Genomic DNA, 21,022 nt, shown 5'->3' on the forward strand with positions numbered 1-21,022 from the left:
TCTATCGTTTGTTACAGAGATTTTCTTCAAAGGCTTAAATATTTGAACAGTGGTAACAGAGAAATACTGCCATGCGGAAGCTTTTTCATTCTTTTTTTTTTCTTCTGCTGTTTTATTTTCACATGAGTTTTGTTGCAGAATTTTATAGTCCATTCTAGTATATGTATAAAATATCCATAAATTTTAAGACGTTCATTTGTTTTTTCCCAGTTTTATTGAGAAATAATTGCCTTACATCACTATATACATTTAAGGTGTACAGCACAATGGTTTGATTTACATATATTGTGAAGTGATCACAGTAAGTTCAGCTAATATCCATCTTCTCATATGGATACGATAAAAAGAAAAGAAAGAAAAGAAAAAAGATTTCTTCTTGTGATAAGAACTTAGTATTTACTCTCAATTTCCTATATATCACACAGCAGTATTAACTTTTATTACTTTTTTTAATATGCATTTCTGTTAAGATAAAATTTAACCATTTCCTGGACACAAGGTGTTGATATAACTTGGAGTCCAGTTGTATTTTACATGACTTCTCATTTCTAAAGGGTTTAGGGTATGAACACACTCATACTTTTGGTTTTGGTATATACATTTTTCAGTACATCTGACACACAATGTCACATTAGTTTCAGCTGTACAACATAGTGATTCAACAATTGTGTATATTATGCTGTGTTCACCACAAGTGTACCTACCACCTGCCACCATGCAACCTGTTATAATACCACTGACTATATTCCCTAGGCTGTACATTTTTCCCCTGATTAATTCATTCCATACTGGAAGTCTGTATCTTCAGTTCCCTTCACCTATTTTGTCCATTCCTCCACTTCCTCCTCTCTGGCAACCATCAATTTGTTGTCTGTATTTATAGGTTTGATTCCACTTTTTGTTTGTTTATTCATTTGTATGTGTGTTTATAAGATTCTGCATATGATTGAATTGAAACCCTATGATATTTGGGTCTCTCTGTATGACTTATTTCATTTAGCATAATACACTATGTCCACCTATGTTGTCTTAGATGACAAGATCTCGTTCTTTTTTATGGCTGAGTAATATTCCAGTATGTGTGTGTGTGTGTGTGTGTGTGTGTGTGTGTATCCCACATCTTTATTCATCTATCAGTGGACACTTAGGCTGCTTCCATATCTTGGCTATTGCAAATAATGCTGCAAAAAATATAGGGATGCATTTTTTGAATTAATGTCATTTTCTTTGAGTAAATACCCAGTAGTGGAATTACTAGATCTTATGGCATTTCTATTTTTAATTTTTTGAGGAACCTCCATACTGTTTCCACAGTGGCTGCACCAATTTACATTCCCACTGACAGTACATGAGAGTTCCTTTTTCCCTACATCCTTGCTGCTACTTGTTGTTTCTTGTGTTTTTGATTTAGCCATTCTGACAGATGTGAGGTGATATTTCATTGTGGTTTTGATTTGTATTTCCCTGATGATTACTGATGTTGAACACGTTTTCATGTCTGTTGGCCATTTATATGTCTTCTTTGGAAAAATGTCTATTCATGTCCCCTGCCCATTTTAATCAGATTATTTGTGGGTGTTTGTTTTTCGTATTGTTTGTGGTACTGAGTTGTATAAGTTCTTCTTATATTTTGGATATTAACCCTCTATTGGATAGTTTTAATATTCTTAATACATAAGATATAGATAAATAGATATAATGGATTTTTTTGATAAAAATTGAAGAATCAAAGAAACTAGTTCATTCACTATGCTAGAAATCTCAAACTAGTGGGAAATAGTGAATATGATCACAAAAAGAGTTAATATGAAAGGAAAACATAGGCATTTGTTAACAGCCCTAGAATTATCTCCTCTTATACCTTTAATGACTTTAATATCATTTTATCTATGAATATCAGCTTTTCTCAGTGATTATAGAAAAATGCCTTAAATGATTTATGATTCAAATTTACTAATTTGGAAAAAATTACTAATTTGGATAAGAATTTTTCTTTATATAATAGGAAAGCTTCATGTGAAACATTCTATTTAATAGGATCAAACGTGGAAAGATCATACCATGTAGTAACCTGGCACAATGAGGGTATGCAAAATGTTTGCTGAATAAGTCATAAGATGATTATAAAATGTTGATACACCAAAAGATGAATAAATCAGATCATATATTTTTTTAATTTTTATTTATTTATGATAGTCACACAGAGAGAGAGAGAGAGGCAGAGACACAGGCAGAGGGAGAAGCAGGCTCCATGCACCGGGAGCCCGACGTGGGATTCGATCCAGGGTCTCCCGGATCGCGCCCTGGACCAAAGGCAGGCGCCAAACCGCTGCGCCACCCAGGGATCCCAGATCAATATTTTTGAGTCTAGTTCGCCAAGGGCATTAATATTTGCTAAATATCGTTACTTGTTTTAAGCCTTATTCCATATATTTTACATATGTTAATTTATTTACTCCTCTTAATTGTCTTGTGAGATGGCAGTACTTTATAAGAGATTTGCCAGTTCTGGGGTATCTGGGTGGCTGCTGTTTAAGTATCTGACTTTGGTTCAGATCATGAGTCTTAAGCTGACTCCACACAGAGTGCAGAGCCAGTGTGGGTGGGGTTCAGTCTCACCATCCTGAGATCACTACCTGAACCAAAAGCAAGAGTTGGACACTCAGCTGACTGAGACACCCAAATGTCCCTATTTTCCAAAGTTTTAGAGGCTGGAAGTCCACAAAGTGTTGGCAAGTTTGGTTTTGCCCTAAGACTTTTCTCCTCGGGCTGCTGTCTTCTTGGTGTGTCCTCATATGACCTTTTCTGATATCTCTTCTTCTCTAATAAGGACAGCTGTCTTATTGGATTAGGGCTCCACCCTTAATGACCTCATTTAAACTTAATTGCCTCCTTAAAGGCCCTGTTTTCTTTTGGGGGTTAAGACTTCAACATATGAATTTTGGGAGGCATAATTCAGTCTATGCATCTTACCTCTTGTTTTTTTTTACAAGTTATATATATATATATATGTTTTAATTTACATGTAATATATTCCCTGAACTATTTCATTATTTTAATTGTGGGTGTGTATGTGTGTGTGCTGTATACCACATATCTACCTTACTTGAACAAGAATTGCAGATTCATTTAGTTTATGAAATTCAGTTCATTTATAATCACAGTTTCACACAGCACTTCACTGAGAACAGAAAATTAACTCTCCTAGCTGAATAAAACCAAAATGGAAACAAATCTTTAGTTTCTAAAAGAGCTTTGTAAATGATTTTGTATCACACATTTCATTTAATTTATTCCAGCAGACGTTAAAATATCTATTAAATACTCTTTTTTCATGAAGATGTTCACAACTACCAAATGAAGTAGCCATCATATTCTTAAGAGCTCAACATGATTATTAAGTCTATACTTTATTGAGATCAACCAATTCCGTTAAAATATCATTAAAATGAATAAACTAAAAGAATTCTCAGAGAAATAAAAAGGAATGGTTATGAGTTACTGAAATTTGAGCTCTATGAAGGTAATATTTTGTTGCCATGGTTCTTGTTCATATATACAAATAGGAACAAAGCTGGTAGCATTGCATTTTTAAAATGATTCTATCTTAAATACATGCTTCCCCACAAATATTTGGCAATTATCAAAATTGTATCTACATACAAGGTGCTTTTCTAGGATTTAGGACTAGATCTCAGAATAAAACAAACACCCTGACCTCATAGAACTTCATTCTAGCATAGAAATAGATAATATCTTTTTTTTTAATTTGGTTTTCCCCCTTAGGACTAACCAGTGACCTTGACAGAAGTTTATGGATATTCAACACATAGAAGTATATCTATAATGTCTAAACGTAAAATGTACATACAATAATTGTACCTATAACCATTTCAGGGTGCAATTATGGCCTACCTAATATATATGCCTAAAATAATCAGCAAAGACAGTTAAATTTTAATTTCTAAATTTAATAGTGAACAGTGGACCGAAATGCAAGATGCCATATAAAGGAATGGTTAAAAAATTAGCTTTTTTGGGCAGCCCCGGTGGCTCAGCAGTTTAGTGCCGCCTTCGGCCCAGGGTGTGATCCTGGAGGCCCAGGATCGAGTCCCGCCTCGGGCTCCTGCATGGAGCCTGCTTCTCCCTCTGCTGTGTCTCTGCCTCTCTCTCTTTCTCTGTGTGTGTGTGTGTGTGTGTCTCTCTCATGAATAAATAAATAGTTTTTAAAAATTAGCTTTTTGCTCTACTTGACTCAGTTCTCTACTGCTTAGTAACCCTGTGATATGAGGTAATGTATCCCATCTTCACAAAACTCAGATGTTTTCAGTGTAAAGTGAAGGAGATAGAAACTATATTAAAGGGTAGCTCTGAATATTACAGAAGATAGTGTGTAGATCATATTTAGTCTGATGCCTAATATGGAAGATTCATTTAGATTTGTGGTACCTGTTTTTATTGCTGAAATGTAGATGTGTTAAAGAGGGCAAGAGGTTTCTATATAGACCAAATTTCTTAAACTTCATATAGATTTTTTTTAAATTCATGCCAATTGTGTATGGGAAATGTTTCATAGATGGCTATTATAATAGCACTGCCCTAAAACCTGAGAATTACTTCTTAGCTGTATATGTTCAGATAAAACTCAAGAACATTTTGATGTATTGTTTGTGAGAAGATTTTCAGCAATTTCGATGTTCTTTTTGATACATTTGTATTCTCCAAGTCTTATATGTATTATTTTGAAAAGTAAAAAATATAATCAGAGTTTCTCATTGTTGGAATGGCAATTTACTGATAAAAATGAGAAGAGACACAGAGTAAGCCATACAGTAATATTGACACACACACACACACACACACACACACACACACGGATAAATGATTACATATGGATTCTTTTATAGATATGTGTATATACACATGTTGGTATATACACACATTTTACCTTATCTTTCATCTGAAAGGTCCTAGAAGTAACAACTCTCTGGTAGCAATGATTACATTTAGTGACATTATCTTGGTTTCTGATTCCATTCTTCAATAAAATGAGCCAGTGCTCCCTGCAGAAGAGGCTGCTTCTAGCATCAGAGGAGGAAATACACCCTGTGAGCCAGGGGATCATGTCGTGCCAGAAAGAAAAGAAGTGCAAGAAAACAGAACACACTTTTAATGATGGGAGTAAGTTGCAAGAGATAGAGGAACCAACTGAATGTGACTCCAATGACCAAGGTTGGAGGAATTTGAGCATCAAGATAAGTGTATCGAGTTAAAACAAAATATAAAATTAACATCAGTGAGGTCATATTGATATAAATACATGATTGTTGAGGGTCACATGGGTCATTCAGTGCTTGAGCATCCTCCTTTGGCTCAGATCATGATCCCGGAGTCCTGGGATTAAGTCTTGCATCAGGCTCCCATGGGAAGCCTGCTTCTCCCTCTGCCTATGTCTCTGCCTCTCTCTGTGTGTGTCTCATGAATAAATAAAATCTTTAAAAAAATACATGATTGTTGAATTTCAAATAATATAGATGATCCACCCTAAAGGATGTGGAGCATTTCTTAGGTGTGGACTGTGCATGGTGACTTCCTTTCAATGAGTGCTAGTATAGGGGAAGAGTGGAGAAAAAATAAAAAAAATTTACAGTGGGGAAAAAAGAAGATAAGCATTCCCTCAGCTAGGTGGTCAAGGTCAACATCAACATTGGAAATCATGTTGATGGTACGCACCCTTGATATGATGAGAATGTCACATCACTTCTATGATCTTCCCTCAATATTAGCCTCCCATGTAATAGCAAGAAAATATCAGGCAACTCTAATTTAGGGATATTTTTAAAAGATACTTGAACATTTCTCAAACTCCCAAAATCATAAAAATCAATAAAGGTATGAGAATCTATCAACACCTAAGAAGAGCCTAAGGTGACACCACAACTAAACATAATTTGGTATCCTCAATGAGTTTCCAGAAAAGAGGAAAACAGTGGGTAAAAATTAAGCAAAGCTGAATAAAGTATAGACTTTAGCTAATAATTATTTAATAGAGAAAATTTGGTTCATTAACTGACAAATGGACAACACTAATACATGATGTTTTGATGGAGGCTACTAGATATAAAATATGTGAGAACTTTCTATATCGTGTTTACATTTTTTTGTTAAGTCTAAAAGTTCTAGAAGCTAAGTTTACTAATAAATATATAATCAGCAATTTTTAAAATTCATCTGGTCTGGATGGTTCAATAATAGATTCGTTGTATTTGAAGGACAGGTTCTGGAAATAAATACACTCAAAATTAAAAGCCTATGTACAGAGTCAATGTGATTATGCCTGTTTTTTTTTTTCTTTTTGTTTTAAAAATTATCTAAATTTTGGAAATATTTACCTAATGAGTCAAAATAAAGGCAAAAGGGCAGCCCGGGTGGCTCAGAGGTTTAGCGCCGCCTTCACCCCAGGGTGAAATCCTGGAGACCCGGTGTGAGTCCCACATCAGGCTTTCTGCATGGAGGCTGCTTCTCCCTCTTCCTGTGTCTCTGCCTCTCTCTCTCTCTCTCTCTGTGTGTCTCATGAATAAATAAATAAAATATTTTTTTTAAAAAGGCAAAAGAAAATAAAAATAAAGCAGATCTTTTAAAAAGTGATTCATTTGGTTCATATCAAATTCCTATCAAATGAATATTACTGTTTTCACTTGGCCAAAATTTTGCAAGAAAATGACTATCTTTATTTACTTTATGACTTTTAAAATAGATAATGGATGGTAGAGTATAGAACTGTCAAGTCAGAGCAGATATTGGTGGTAAATAGCATTCATACCTGTATAACACTTAAAAATTAGACTGGCATTTCGAAAATATAGAATGTCAACCCATCCCAAAGACAAAATGTTGACACTGAGTACCTGAAGTTTTGTTATGTTTCACAGTGGGAAGAAAATTATATTATAAAAACAGGTATAATGACATTTTTCCAAACCAGAACATTGCAAGTCCCAAACCTATAACAGGAACACACCTAAAGGAAGGAAGGAGTAACCATTACTGCTCTTCCCCACCTCACTGTTCTACTTCCTGTCAGTTGGGAGCCCCATTGCTCTTTGACTATGAAATTTTGTAGGGTACCTATCTCCTCTTTTGGACAGATTCCTCTGCACCCTCCAGAACTGGCTCAAAAATCACTTGCTTCATGAAGTCTTCCATGAAACTACCAGAAAGAGTTGACTGCCCTCATCTATGTCCCTATATAGTACTATGTTTATTTTTTTTCATTTCTTCAGATATGTACCAGGTAGTTACTATATTCTAGGTCCATATTTGTGTCTCTGTACCATCATTCCTTGAACTGTATGCCAGCCATGTCTGATTATCCTACGAAGCTCAGACTACTGCTTAGTGATCTCCTTGTAAAATGAAAAAAATGAGTCAACACCTGCTCACAACCAGCTGTTTACAGCACATCCTTTACTAACCACATTTAACAAATGTGAAAAATGAGACCCCAGAATGGAGGTAACATGTCTGACATAAAATTTTCTTCTTTATCCTTTTGGTGTACTTGAATACATTGATTATTAAAAGTGTAGCCAGTTTTTTTTTTTTTTTTTTTTTTTTTTTTTTTTTTTTTTTTGTAGCCAGTTTTAAATACTTTTTTTTTCAGTTTTAAATACTTGGGATAAGTCCCACCTGGTCTAGTATATCATTCTTTTTATACGTTTTTGTGTTTGATGTGGTGTAACTTTTGGATTTTTGCATCTACTTATAAGTGATGTTGGCTTGTAGTTTTCTTGTAATGTCTTTATATCTGGTTCTGGTATTAGGGTTTTCTGGTATCATAGAGTGAGTGAGGAAGTATTTCCTCTGCTTCTCTTTTCTGCAGGATATTAAAAAGATCTGGAATTATTTTTCTTAAATATTTGGTAGAATTCACCCAAGAAAAAATAAGGACCTGGTATTTTCTCTTCTGGAAAGATACTTCTTGTTTGAATTTCTGTAACAGATAGGAACAGATTCTTATTCAGATTATTATTTCTCCTTGTGTAAATTTTGGTGGGTTGTATCTTTCAAGTATTCATCTATTTCATTTGAAGTATCAAATTTGAGATCATAAAATTTTACATAATCTGTCATCTCTTAAGATGACGGTACTTTCATTTCTGATATTGGTAACTATGTTACTCCATTTTTGTTCCTACCCTGGCTAGAAGTTTACCAATTATATTACTGTTTTCAAAGAACCTTATTTTTGGTTCCATAGATCTTTTCATTTTTATCTATTGATTTTTCTCTACTTCTTATTTTAAACTTCATTGATTTCTGCTTTAAACTTGTTATTTCTTTTCTGCCTTTTTTAGGTTTATATTGCTCTTCTTTCTCTAGTATCCTAAGATGAAAACTTACATTTTTGTTCTTAGAGCTTTCTTCTTTTATACTATGGGCATTCAATGCTATAAATTTCTCCCTAAGCACTACTTGCACTACATACCACAAATTTTGATAAGCTGTACTTTCCTTAAACTTAGATTATTTAAAAACATATCGTGGCATTTCTTCCTTTCTGTTACCGATTTCTAGTTTAGTTCCATTGTCTTCTGAGATCATGCTTTGGATGACTTCAACTCTTTTAAATGTGCTGAAGTGTGTTTCATGTACTCAAATATGGTAGGTCTTGGTGAACATTCCATGTGAGCTTGAGGATTATATACATTCTCCTGTTGTTGGGTAAGTATTCTGTGAATGTCAATTAGAGCCAGTTGATTGATGGTGCTTCAGTTCAGCTACATCCTAACTGATGCTCTGTCAGCAGGATCTGTCAATTACTGATAGAGGTCTGTTGAAATCTCCAGCTCTAATAATAGAGTTATTTACTTCATCTTGCTCTTCTAGAAGTTTTTGCCTTATTTATTCTGGTATGTTGCTGTTAAGCACATACACATTAAGATTTGCTAAATCTTCTTAGAAGATTGACCCCTTTATCACTATGTAATGCTTCTCTTTGTCTCTGATAATTTTCCTTGCCTGAAGTCTACTCTGCTAGCACCAATATAGTTACTCTAGCTTTCTCTTCATTAGTGTTAGCATGGTATACTTTTCTTCATCCCTTTCCTTATAATATATCTGTGTCTTTCCATTTAAAGTAGATTTCTTGCAGACAACATCTAGTTTGTTTTTTTTAAAAAAAATATTATTATTATGCTCTCTTATTTTGTTTCTTAATGCATTTAGTCCACTCATATTTAAAGCAATTATCTATATAGTTGGATAATTCACTCTCCTTTCTGTACTGTTCTCTATTCATTGCACTTTTTTCCTTTCAATCTTCCATCCTATTTCTGCCTTTTCTGATTTAGTCATTTTTTATGAATCTATTTTCTCTATTTTTTAAAAGATTTTATTTATTTATTCACGAGAGATGCAGAGACAGAGAGAGAGGCAGAGACACAGGCAGAGGGAGAAGCAGGCCCCATGCAGGGAACCCGATGTGGAACTCGATCCCGGGTCTCCAGGATCACACCCTGAGCTGAAGGCAGTGCTAAACCTGAGCCACAGGGGCTGCCAAGTTTTCTCTGGTTTTTAAATCAAATTATTTATGCTTTTAAAAAATTATTTTAGTGATTATCTGGACATTTGTAACATACATTTACAACTAATTCAAGTCCATTTTCAGATAAGACTGCACCATTTTTGATTAGTGCAGGTACTTTGTAATAGAAATGTTCAAATTCATCCCTCCATCTCTTATAACATTGCTATCATTTATTTCACTTATTAAAAAAGCTATACTCATCCAATATGTCTTACTATTACTTAAATGGTTATCAAATAATTTGTAAGAAAAATGTTTTAACTTAGTTTTATTTATTCCTTTTCTAAGGCCCTTTCTTTGTGTAGACTTCAGTTTCTGATCTTCCTAATTTTATTTCTGTAAACTTTTCTTAAACATTAAAAACTTCTTTAAATACTTCATTTTAAGGCATATCTATGGTGACAAATCTCATTTTTTATAAGTTTCAGAAAGTCTTTATTTCTCTATCACTTTTGAAGAATAATTTCCTTTGATACAGAATTCTATGTTGGTAATTTCCTTCAACGTTTTAAATATAAAAAAAAAACATTTTAAATATTTCACTCCTTTCTCTTGTTGCTTATATTGTTTATGACAGAAGTCTGCTATAAATCCTACACTCCTTTCTTCCTGGATAGGCTGTTATTTTTCTGGTTGTGTGTATGTTTCAATATTTTTCTTTTTGTCTTTAATTTTTTGTAGTTTAAATGTGATATGCATAGGTAAAGGTTTTTTTGTTATTTATTCTGCTTGTAGGGGCACCTGGGTGGCTCAGTTGTTGAGCATCTGCTTATATCTCAGGCTGTGACCCCAGGGTCCTGGGATTGAGTCCTGCATTGGGCTCCCCACAGGGAGACTGCTTCTCCCTCTGCCTATGTCTCTGCCTCTGTGTGTCTCTAATGAATAAATAAATAAGAATCTTAAAAAATGTATATCCTGCTTGGAAATCTCTGGGTCTTTGATCTCTGGTTCGGTGTTTTCCATTTTGGGAAAATTCTTAGCCATTTGCATCTCCTATATTATTTATGTTCCTTTTTTTTTTTCTCCTTCTGGTATTCCTAATACACATATATTATGCCTTTTGTACTTGCCCCCAGTTCTTAGATATTTTATTCAGTTTTTTATATTGATTTTTCTCTATGCATTTCATCTTCGAAAATTTCTGTTAAGATATCTTCAAGCTCAGTGATTCTTTCCTCTGTTGCATCCAGTCTGTAGATGAGCTCATGAAAAGCAGTCTTCATTTCTGTTATACTGATTTTGGTTTCTAGCATTTACTTTTGATTCTTAGGGTTTCCATCTATTTGCTTACATTATCTATTTATTGTGTGTACTGTCTGCTTTTTTCCATTAGCCCCCTTCACACATTAATCACATTATTTTTAATTTCACATTATTTTTAATTTGATTCTTAGGGTTTCCATCTATTTGCTTATATTATCTATTTATTGTGTGTACTGTCTGCTTTTTTCCATTAGCCCCCTTCACACATTAATCACATTATTTTTAATTTCCTAATAACTTCAAAATGTCTGCCATTTCTGAGTTTAGTTCTGTTAACTGATTGGCTCAGACTATAGATTTTCTTATCTTCTTTTATTCCCTGTAATCCTTGTTACATATTAGACATATTGTATTTGGAATAAGAACTAAGGTAAATAGGCTTTTAGTGTGAAATTTTATGTTTATCTAGCTACGAGTTTTTACTATCTGGTGTAACTATAGATGTCAGAGGCTTCATTTCCTATAGTGTCCTTGTTTTTTGCTTGTTTGTTTGTTTGTTTGTTTTGGTTTGGTTTTGTTTCCTGTGTTGTCTCTTGATTTTGGATTAATTAAGGTTCTCCAGAGGGAAAAGAACCAATGGAATGAAGATATATGTATATGCACATATATTGAGATAGAGCAAAAGAAAAAGACAACAGAGACAGAGAAACAGAGACTGAAAAAGGGGAAGAGATGTTTAAGGAATTCAGAGATTTTTGTTTTAAGGAGTTGGCTCATGTAGTTATGGAATTACCAAATCCAAAACCTGCAGTGCATGCCTACAGGCTGGTAATTCCAGCAAGAACTGATGTTGCAGCCTGAGTCCAAACATTGGTAACCTAGGTGGAATTTCTAAGTCGCAATCTGGAGGGAGAATCCCATCTTTTTTTTTTTTAGAGACTCGAGTCTTAGCAGTTTAGCTCTTTAGCTCTTAAGTCTTTCAGCTGATTGTATTATGCCCATTGCCATTATGAGGGTGGGTAATTTGCTTTTCTCACAGTCTACTGATTTAAATGTTAATCATCTAAAGTATACATTCAGAGCAATATCTAGAATGGTGTTTGACCAAGTAGCTGGTTGTCATAGCTTAGCCTAGTTTACACATAATATGAAATACCAGAGATTTACCTACAAATTCCTTTTTAAAAAAAAAATTTAAATTCCAATTAACCAACATATAGTACATCATTAATTTCAGATTTAGTGTCAGTAATTCATCAGTTGCATATCACACCCAATGCTATCATATCATGTGTCCTCCTCATGCCCATCACCCAATTACCCATCCTCCCTATCCACTCCCCTCCAGCAATCCTCAGATTCTTACTTATAGTTATATAAGTATATATAGTTATAGTTAGGTTTTCTCATGGTTTTTGCCCTCTCTGATGACTTCCCACTCAGTTTTCTTTCCCTCCCCCTATGATCTTCTGTCCTGTTTCTTATATTTCACATATGAGTAAAACCATATGATAATTGTCTTTCTCAGGGATCCCTGAGTGGCTCAGCAGTTTAGCACCTGCCTTTAGCCCAGGGCATGATTCTGGAGTCCTGGGATCTAGTCCCTTGTCAGGCTCCCTGCATGGAGCCTGCTTCTCCTTCTGCCTGCCTGTGTCTCTGCCTCTCCCTCTGTGTCTCTCATGAATAAATAAATCTTTTAAAAAATTAAAAATAATTGTCTTTCTCTGATTGACTTGTTTTGATCAGTATAATACCCTCCAGTTCTATCCACATCAATGTAAATGGTAAGTATTCATCCTTTCTGATGGCTAGTATTCCGTTGTGTGTGTGTGTGTGTGTGTGTGTGTGTGTGTGTGTGTCTCACATCTTATTTATAGGACACATGAAAAAAAAAAATGTTCCCTACAAATTTCTTCTGCCTGTTGTAATACCTTGTCGTTAAATGTTATTTTCCTAGTAAATCCAAAGCTTGACTTTCCTTATGGGTAGTTTCTATTGACTGCTCTTTGCCCATGTGTGTTCCAAAAATTGTTTTTGTGTGTTTTATATTTTTTTTATTGTGGAAAACAGCATACAAATTATATAATGTGACAACTCTGGAAATTATATTCTTCTTTCATCCAATGCTGTTATTGTTACTATTTGCTGTTTTTCTTTTATTTTTTTAAAACTTAAATTTAAATAGAGTTGACATATAATACTAGTTTCCTGTGTATAATGTATGATTTGACAATTACATACATCATGAAATGTTCACTATGGTAAGTGTAGTTACTATCTTTCACCATACAGAATTATTACAATATTGACTATATTCCCTATGCTGTCCTCTTCATCACCATGACTTATCTGTGAGTACCAGTTTCCTATAGCTCTTCAGCCCTCCTGAGTTAATCTCTACTGATTTTCAAAGCCAGACATTATGGTGACTCATTTTCCCCATGCCAGTCCCCAGGACCACGGATACACAGTGTTGGGCCCTGATTCCCTCATTCCTCAAAGACGGACCTCTGCACCTATGATATCCCTCCCACTTATGGGTTGTTGCACCAGAGGTTTGGTTCCTGAATGTGTCTCTGCCCCTTCTCTCCTCCACAATGTGGCTTTTTCTTTATATCCCTTGCTATAGAAGAGTTGTTTGGCTGGTCTTCAGGTTGTTTTCAGAGTGAATTGTTTTTTTATAGTTGCATCCTTGGTGTGTATGTGGGAGGAAATGAGCTCAGTATCTTCCTACTCTGCCATCATCCCTGTAATCCTTTTTTATTGTTTAGGATTTTTCTGGACAAATTCTATAATGTCTGTATTCTTTGTTGTGTGTTATCTGCTGGTCTCTACTTGATTAATTTCAAGGTGTTTTATTAAACACTTTGAACTAATAGGTTTCTAGGCCTTTGCTGAGTAGCTCTGTGTATAAGTGTAGATATGGTTGTATGTTGGGGATATGTTCACTGCTTTAGCCATTACATTAAAACTATGTCATAACCGTCACTTCCTCCTTATGTTAAGCCTCAAGGTCAAGCAGAGGTTAGAGCATATTTTCATGTCTCTTCTGGGCATGTGTACAGTCCTACACATGAACACAGCCTTCTAGATTCCCAGAAATATTATGGAATTTTTCAAGGTATTTTAGTTCCCTCCTCTTCCACTATCCCTTTTTGGAGTATCCACTAAACCAGTGACACATTTTATTAATGATTCTGTTTGATTCCATAGTGTCTGACAATTTTTTTAAGTTTTTTAAAAAAGTTTTTAAACTTCATTCCTATTAATATAATATGTGATGTCTCTACTTTTCTAATAATGGTGCAGATAGCTATGTACCTAAATTCCAATGCACCTATAATTGAATTATTAATTAGTGAATAGAATATAATTATATATCAATTACCAATACATTTATTGCAAGTCTTTATTCATTTTACATTCTTAAGCTTGTTTTTAATCATAATAGTAAGCTTCTTTTTAATCTATTTAAATTTAGCTTTCTGTGTTGACTTAAATTTTTATTAGCTTTAGTAGAAAGTTTTGTTTTAAATAATGACAATTTAAACAATTTTCTAATACTTCACAATGTAGCTATAGGCATCTTGTTTTATTATAAAATTAACTTTTTAAGTGTCATGCACAATGCCCAAGGGAAAAGTAATGAATGTATTTGAGTATTATTCTTGATTAAATTTGTATATTTTATTAGATTAGAAACAAAGCTTTGCCAATGGGAGTATATCGTTACATATAAGGGCCCTCATTTCATGGGGAAACTAGTTTTGTGTTGAAGTTGCAGTTTTTTCTCTTTAATCACTCTTCTATCTTTTGGAAAATTTTCAGCAATCGTGGGTCACTGAATATAATATTTGACATATGGTAAGTAATTAAACACAATTAAATTTGTTTAACCTTTCATATTATTTCATGTTATCTAGGTCTCTTATTAAGTAACACAGCATTCTTAAAAAGTTTCTCATAAAGACCAACGTATATCATGATCCTCTTGTAATAAATGGAAAATTGATAATTTTCCAGATTCTTGTGTTTTTACTTATAAATATGGGCATAAAAATAGATTTAATAAATAATCTGAAATAAAACTTTGGAATATTGATTCTGTGATATATTAATAGATGTTAAGATAGAAACAAATTAATGGTAATCAAATTTATCTTAGAAATGTTGGATTAAAAAATGTTGAGGTGTATGGCAGAAATTCTCAATGCATTTGAAAAGTTTTAAAAAATGTTATTTTAGTTTTATCAACCTGATAATTTTCATCTTGATCACCATTACATCATAAAATATTTTTATTAGTGTTCTAGAATATAGCTAATTACTAGAAGACTGAAGAAGATCCACTTTTAATGTTTACCCAGCTAATTCATAGCAACTATCTAAATCAACAATTATAAAATATATTTAAAAATAAGCCAATTAAATATAACAAAGAATGCAGTGCTGCACCCTGAATATTACGTTACTCATTTATCCCACCAGCCTGTCTAGGGCAGAAAACAGCTTTATTTACCCTACACCAACATATTAAAATATTTTGAACAACAAATTAACTGCTGAATTTCTTCCAAGGTTCTTAATAATATTTCAAGGTTATCAAGTTATGTTCCTGGTCCTTATGTAAACTTAGGTTTTGACCTCATCTGTAGTCTCACCTTGTGAACTGAACCCATGTTTTTTTTTTTGTTTTGTTTTGTTTTTGCCTTTAAAAAAGAAAATCATTCCGTACTCCTCTAATAACCTACTCATTATAGTAGACCAGCCACCTTAAAACACCTCTAGGTCTACTGCTGAGGACATTACACCAAAGTGGGAACTAGTCTCAAACTTTTTTTTCCTATTTTTCTTTGCAAAGTGCTGAGTAGCGAGAACTTTAATTGTAATTGGATCCACTGTGTCTTTTAGACAGCATGCAAAATACTTAATTGCCAAAACACATAGACATGTATATGGTTCCTACACACACACACACATACACACACACACACACACACATTGACTCCTTGCTTGGAAGTATGAAACCCAGGGCAACAAGAAAAAAAGGTGGGGTGGGGGAGAATGAGGCAAGGTTTTTTTCTTATTAGCACTTTTTTCTTTCCTTTTCTTTTTTACCATTCTAAATTATTTAAGTCATTTCTTGTCATAAGCAAAGGGTTAGAAGATCAGTCTATACACGTCATCATTTCGTGCAAGTAAAGAAGTGAGCTAAAGTCCCTTATACCTTCCTGATCCATATGTAGAGTAATGGTCCAAACCAGTGCTATGGTCCAGTGTCAGAGAAGTGGTCTAAATTTTCTTTATTCAGATAATTGTGGATTGGACATGGCTTTACATGAAGGTTATGAAATAGAGTATGGTTGCTATTTTTCCAGAGAAAGAGCTTGGACCTGATATAGAGATGAGCATAGGTAGAGAACATGTGCTTTCTCTGGGATGACTTCAGGAAGCAGTCAGCATGTTGACTCCAACCCTAGGGAGAATGATGAAGTAGATGAGAACCTTCCGTGTGTGAGCGGAGTCCTCTTTACTTGGAATGCCTCAACATAGGCCACTCCAGTTGTGGCTGGAACCCATGTAGTAGCCCAGAAATCAGGGACTCAGCCACCACCTCCATTTTTGACCTAAAGCAATCATTACCTCTTAATTCACACAATTATTCTAGAGATTAGAAATAAAATATGTATTTTATTAAAAGATTAACAGAAGATTTAAGAAGATTAAATTTATTATTATTATTAACTTTTAAGAAGATTTAATTTTAAGATTAAAAGAAGATTAAAAGCAGAATTAACAAACTTAAAATTGTGATAGCAGTGAACAAGTTTTATTCCTAAGATAACCGATGCAATGAAACACATATTTGATCAATTTGTTCAGAATTCAGAAAAAAAAAAAACATAGAAATTAGAGATGATGAGAGAACGTTAAGAGAGAGAAATGGAAAATAAAATCAAATCTACATAAAATATAAAAATAAATAAAAAATTAAAAATCTACATAAAATAGCAACGTCATGAAAAGAATATAAAATGTTGAATGAAAAAATGACCATGTTAATGTGAAAGACGAGCTCAGTTTACAAATTTATTTTTTGCATTTAAAATTTTTAATTTAGAAAGCTCCAAAAACAGCAAGTAAAATTAATGAATCATTACGTTAGTTACTTTTGCAAATTACAAAGAGTTTTTCCCTTTTTTTTAAATCTAGAAAGTAACATAATGATTAGTCAATTCAGCATCCTTCCAATATTTCTGAAGACAAAAATCAAGATAAACTGATAGTTATCAAAACATTTGCTCTGATAAAAACATAATGCCACTAATAGAGAAGGAATTTCCCATGCTGAATGAATGAAGGAGGGGACTGAGGAGGTAAAGAAACGTGTTTAAAGAGCAAATTTTCACCTCAAGAAACTAAGAATGCATGAAACAAGGATGATAAAAATTTTGATTAACCACAGATAGTGGCAAATTCAGTTTTAAATATGTATGGTTCTCCAAAGCAACCAAAGCAGCAGCTCAGCCTCATGAAGCTAGCAGTGGGTACTAAAATTCTTTAATACACCCCATCCCCTATACTATTATAAATTATACACACAAGTACTTGGCATTCTTACAAAAGTTAGCTAAAGACAAAGAAACTAGAAATAACACCTTTTCTCTTGCTCAGCAAGTCAATGTCTTCTGTTAGTTTTCTGTTTCCTCTCTGCGGACCTATTTGATTCCCCTTAAGAAACAGCCCCCCACTGCACTCAGTAAAATAGTATGTTTCGTTCTATGATTTCTATAGGGCGCAAATATCATAATATGCTAATGCAAAATATTTATGCATATTTTTATTTTAAGTTTTTATTTAAATTTTAGTTAATATATACAGTAATATTTGTTTGGGGAGTAGAATTTAGTGATTTATCAGTTATGTATAACACCCAGTGCTCATCACAAGTGCTCTCCTTTAATAACCATCACCCATTTAGCCCACCCCTCATCCACCTCCCCTCCACCAATTCTCAGTTTGTTCTCTGTAATTAAGAGTCCCTCTCTCTTTTTTCCCCCTTTCCCCTATGTTCATTGCATTATTTCTTAAATTCTACACATGAGGGGAATCCTATGATGTTTGTCTTTCTCTGACGCTTAGCATAATATACTCTAGTTCCATCCACACCATTGTAAATGGCAAGATTTCATCCCTTTTGATGTCTGAGTAATATTCCATTGTGTATATATACCAATTCTTCATCCACTCATTAGTCAATAAACATTTGGGGTCTTTCTATAATTTGTTTGTTGTTGATAATGCTGCTATAAACATGAGGGTGCATGCATCCCTTTGGATTAGTACTTTTGTATCTTTTGGGTAAATACCCAGCATTGCAGGGGTACCTGGGTGGCTCAGTTGTTTGAGTCCTCCAGCTCTTGTTTACAGATCAGTTCTGAAATCCAGCTTGTGAGATTGAGCCCTCTGTCAGACTCCATGCTGGATGTGGAGCCTGCTTGAGGTTTTTTCTCTCACTCTGCCTCTCCATGCTCTGCTCTTGCTTGCTTTTCCTCTCTAAAACCAAACAAAACAAAACAGCCTCCCAAAAAACCTAGAGTGCAATTGCTGGGTCATAGAGTAGTTCTATTTTTCTATTTTTAACTTTTTAAGGAGCTCCCATACTGTTTTCCAGTGACTGCATCAGTTTGCATTCCCACTAACACTGCAAGAGAGTTCCCTTTTCTCTGCATCCTCGCCAACACCTGTTGTTTCCTATGTTAATTTTAGCCATTCTGACCTGTGTAAGGTGATAACTCATTGCAGTTTTGATTTGATTTTCCCGATTATGAATGGTGTTGAGTATCTTTTCATGTGTCTATTAGCCATTTGTAAATCTATTCATGTCTTTTTGCCTAATTTTTAAACTGGACTATTTGTTTTTTGGGTGTTGAGTTTGATAAGTTCTTTACAGATTTTGGATACTAACCCTTTATCAGATATGTCATTTGCAAATATCTTAAATATCCACATTTTAATTCACAGATGGTTGTTCTTTTTATATAGAACTTGAAATAAAAATCAGAATAAAATGCAGATGGAATAAGGACTTAAATGCGTAGAGCATAAAATTACTGAAATACCATAGGAAACAAGTGAAATTCTGAGCTACACGATGAAAACAGACCTAATGATTTGATTAAATATCAAAAAACTTCAAAAAGTGAAGATCAACTTCAAAATAGAAAATTTCTTCAATGCAAGATAATCAATAGTCAAGAGACTCCTTAAAACAGAGATAGAAGATAAATATTACATTAAACAATTGTCACAAAGAAGCAATTCAGAATGCAAATTATAATAAATAATATAATAAAATGTCCAAACTTCCTAGCATTCAACCAAACAAAATTTAAAATTAATATAAATGTTTATTTATGTATTTGATTCATGAAATTAATTAAATGTATTCAGATTGGGCCAATATTCTTTTTTTTAATATTTTATTTATTTATTCATGAGAGACACAGAGAGAGAGAGAGAGAGAGACAGAGACACGGGCAGAGGGAGAAGCAGGCTCCATGTAGGGAGCCCGACGTGGGACTCGATCCTACGTCTCCAGGATCAGGCCCTGGTCTGAAGGCAGCGCTAAACCATTGAGCCACCCGGGCTGCCCAAGGACCAATATTCTTTATATTGTTTTGGGTCATGCTTTTTATTTTATAATTAAGAGACTTTTCCACATCCATTTATAGATTTATAACTTTTTCAGAATACCTTCATAGTCTTATATATTCTGGATTCTTTATTACTTATTTGCCATTCCTATGCAGACATTGAGTTGTCCTCACTTGGTTGCTACACAAACAGTTCTACAGTGGACAATCTTGTCCATCCAATTTTTTTTTTTTTTTTGATGTATTTTCTTAGAAGTCATCCATTCTCCTGGGAAAATCTTGCCCCCTTTCCCAAACTTCAATTCAGGAATCACAAGCTTGGCCACTTACTTTTAAAACTTTGCATATTATTGAGACATGGGTTGTTACTTCTGTGATCTCAGAGTTCTTCCTCAATTTGGCCATATTATATTAACAAAATCATCTTCTATGGAAAAGCAAAAATATTTTCTGTTTTTACTGAAGATGCACATTACTTATTTTTCATTTTTCTTTTGTTGGTGGCACTAAATTACTGAGAAACGGGCACAAGAAACAACTTTATTCTGCCATAAATAATTACAAATCAGTTTTATATTTAGTGATATTTAGTAATATTGGTTCTTTTTATCCATTATATAACTTAAGAATTAGGGTATTTACAAACTACCACAAACACCAGGATATTAAAATTATGTATTACTTCTTTGCTCTTGAAATTATATCTGATAAGCTTTTGTATTTTTTTAAGGAAGAATGTGGGTAAATCGTACTCCTTTATTGAAATACAATAACAATGCTATATTCATTTCAAGTGTGCAGCATATTGATTCAACAATTCTATACATTACTTGATGCTCATCATAACTGTAGTTACCATCTATAACCATGTAATATGATTAAAATACTACTGACGATATGCCCTGTGCTCTACTTTTCATCTCTGTGAGTTATTTTATAACAAGAAGTTTGTATTTTTTAACCTTTTTTTTTTTTTACCTGTTTTTCCCATCCTTCCACCCAGTTCCCCTCTGGCAACCACCAGTTTGTTCTCCATATTTATAGGTCTGATTCTGCTTTTTTGTCTGTTTATTTTTCTAGATTCTGCATATAAGTGAAATCATATAGTATATGTCTTTATCCATCTGACATATTTCATTTAACATAATACCCTCCAGGTCCATCTGTATTGTTGCAAATGGCAAGATATCATTCTTCTTTTTTTAATGACTGAGTAACATTCCATCGTGCGTGCGTGTGTGTGTGTGTGTGTGTGGGTGTGTGTGTGTATACACCACATTTTTTTACTGACTCATCCATCAATGGATATTTGGGTTGCTTTAATATCTTGGCTATTGTAACAAAAGCTGCAGTAAACATGGGGATATTTTTTTTTTTTCCAATTAGTGCTTTTGTTTCCTGTGGGTAGATACCCAGTAGTGGAATTGCTAGGTTGTATGGTACTATTATTTTTAACTTTTTGAGGAAACTCCATCCTATTTTCTACAATGGCTGCACCAATCTACATTTCTACCAAATATTCACAAGGGTTCTCTTTTCCCCACATTTTTGTGAATATTTGTACTTTTTGTCT

This window comes from Canis lupus, chromosome 4, assembly GCF_048164855.1.
Source record: "Canis lupus baileyi chromosome 4, mCanLup2.hap1, whole genome shotgun sequence".
NCBI classification, from domain to species: Eukaryota; Metazoa; Chordata; class Mammalia; order Carnivora; family Canidae; genus Canis; species Canis lupus.